Raw genomic sequence first — 2806 nt, 5'->3', positions numbered from 1 at the left:
CCAAAATTTTGGGGGTGGAGGACAATTGATTAGATCGATCTCAGTACGCAACTGGTACTTAATTTATCGACCCTGAAAGGATGAAAGGCAAAATCGACCGCAACAGAATTTGAACTCAGAACGTAAAGACAGACGAAATACCGCTAAGCATTTTGCCTGGCATGCTATCGTTTCTATCAGCTCGCCGTCTTATAATATCTATTATAATAATACTCTTGTGTATTTCACTGTCACAACATATGAATGAGGATGAAAGGGGTAATGGCAAACTTGGTAGTGGGATGATGGAAGTTCTACAGTGAAAAGGAAAAATCAAACAGCGTTTCAACTCTGTGTGAGTATATATGTGCGCATGTGTATACAAGGGAAGTATGTGAATGCTTGTATGGATTGATGTCACATCTCAAAATATCAGATCACCCCATAAGTTCTGTCCGAATTTTGAATAAAGAAAACAAGTGATCAAATGTTATATTTAATTGAAATTTAATCATCAATGTACTTTCCCTGATTATCTATGACTTCCTTCCATCTATAGGTTGGTCATCATCATCACCATCACCTTACAAGCTTTTTAATCCCATCAATGTAAAACTCTTTTGGTTTCAAAGCGAAGAATTCTGAAATGTCTGTTTCGACCTCCTCCTGGCTTGCGAAGGTTATGTCCCGCAAATGATTCTGTAAACTATGAAATAAGTGGTAGTCTGAAGGAGCAAGGTTGGGAGAATAAGGTGGATGAAGAATTTTTTCCCAACCAAACTCTTTGATCTTCTGTGACGTGATCTTTGCAGTGTGGGGTTGTGCATTGTCCTGATGAAGCATCACTCGTTTACGATTCACTAAGGCGGGTTTTTTTTTTCTTCAAAGCTTGGTTCAAATGCTCTAATTGCTGACAGTAGACTTGAACATTGATTGTTGCATTAGGTGGTAACAATTCAAAGTGAATTACTCCTTTGCAATCTCACCAGATAGAGAGAAGAACTTTTTTCCCATGAAGTTCCCTTCTTGGTTGTGGTTGAACTTTTTCCCTTTTACCAAGCCACTGTTTACGACGTTTAACATTTCAATAGAAGATCCATTTTTCGTCACCAGTCACAAGTCTATCCAAAAAGGGTGAAATGAGTTTGCATGAATGGAGAGAAGAGCAGATGTCAACTCAGGATTTGTGGTTGCTTTCAGACAATTCATGAGGCACCCATTTTCCAAGTTTAGGAACCTTTCTAAGTTGTTGAAGATGACGATGAACAGTTGTATAGTTTGAACTAAGCTTTTTTGCCAATTCTTCAACTGATAATGCAGGATTTTCTTCAAGTGATGCCTCAAGGAGCTTATCATCAAACTCAACTGGACATCCTGTTTAATCTTCATCTTCAAGGCTGAAATCTCCACTTCTGAATTTTGCAAACCATCTTCTGCAAGTTCTTTCATTCAAGCATTCTTTCCCATAAACTGAGTGTATGTTTCGAGTCGCTTCAGCTGCAGAGTTTCCTTTTTTGTACTCATAAAGCATTATGTGCCTCAAATGCTCTTTGGATACTTCCATGTTAGAAAGGGTTTTAATCAGAGAAATTTTAATTCTATTATTCTGTAAAATTATATTTTATTAGTTTAAATGTACATGAATGCATAAAAATAATTTTTAATTCTATTAGACATTCTAAAATACTATTAAATTTCATTCAATTTTAAAAAAGGTAAAATCAGACAGAACTTATAGGATAACCTGATACAACCACTAGATAGCATTGAGAAGTGTATTAATTTGAATTACTGTCCATATTCTATCTTTTGTCCTCTATAAAATAGAGATGTGTATGTATTCACTTTTCACATGAAAACAGCTTCACCAATTACTTCCATACTTGTGATGCATGAATCATATGAGGTAGAATTTATCTCCTTTCAAAAAAGCGATAAATTTTGTATTTTCGTTTATTATTATTATTATTATATTTATTATTATTATTTTGTATTATGAATGTAGAATTGATTTCCCAGTTGAAGAATAAATTGAATTTAGAATAACAAACTTCTATAAAACATATTTTACTTTTTTCTTCCGATGTATAAGGAAAAATTTCATTCCCGGGCAATGCCAGGTGCAATTAGCCGTCATTTTTGATGGCATGGGACCAGCTGGTGGTAGTATATTATGGTAGTGGCTTTGTGGTTAGAGTATTTGGTTCCCGATCGCAGAGTTGTGAGTTCATTTCCCAGTGATGCATTGTGGTCTTTGAGCAAGACATTTTATTTTCATGTTGCTCCAGGCCACTCGGCTAGCAAAAATGAGTTGTACCTGTAATTGAAAGGGGGCCAGCCGTCATATTCTGTGTCCCACTGAATCTCCTTGAGAACTACATTATGGATACACCTGTCTGTGGAGCATTCGGCCACCCACGTGTTAATTTCATGAGGAGACTGTTCCATTGATATGATCACCTGGAGCCCTCATCATCGTAACCAATAGAGTGCCAGTATGGTAACATACAGAATATGCTCTGGGCAGGGCCAATGTGGGCCAAGGCCCAGGGCTCAGAGAAGCATGAACCTTGGAGTTGAAAATCTTAAAATATTCTTTTACTTGTTTCGGTCATTTGACTGCAGCCATGCTGGAGCAGCAACTTAAAGGATTTTAGCTGAAGCAATCAACCCTGGGTCTTATTTTTTTTAAGCCTAGTACTTATTCTATCGGTCCCTTCTGCTGAACCGCTAGGTTACAGGGAAGTAAAAATACCTACACCGGTTGTCAAATGGTGATGGGAAGGGAGGGGACGCAGATACACACACACGTATGTATATATATATA

At 37.1% G+C, this 2806-nt stretch overlaps 1 protein-coding gene across 1 annotated transcript in view; it reads left to right on the top strand.

The window, feature by feature from the left end:
- Positions 1-313: 313 nt before the first annotated feature.
- The window catches only part of LOC106883514 (uncharacterized), a 13906-nt gene continuing 11413 nt past the window's right edge, over positions 314-2806 (top strand). The window contains exon 1 of the mRNA XM_052977012.1: positions 314-334. The gene's annotated coding sequence lies outside the window, so the exon portion shown is untranslated. The remainder of the gene's footprint in view (positions 335-2806) is intronic.

The sequence above is a fragment of the Octopus bimaculoides genome, chromosome 26, assembly GCF_001194135.2.
Source record: "Octopus bimaculoides isolate UCB-OBI-ISO-001 chromosome 26, ASM119413v2, whole genome shotgun sequence".
Taxonomy (NCBI): domain Eukaryota; kingdom Metazoa; phylum Mollusca; class Cephalopoda; order Octopoda; family Octopodidae; genus Octopus; species Octopus bimaculoides.
Note: the sequence above shows the minus strand (reverse complement) of the source record. Positions and strands in the feature narration are given on the sequence as shown.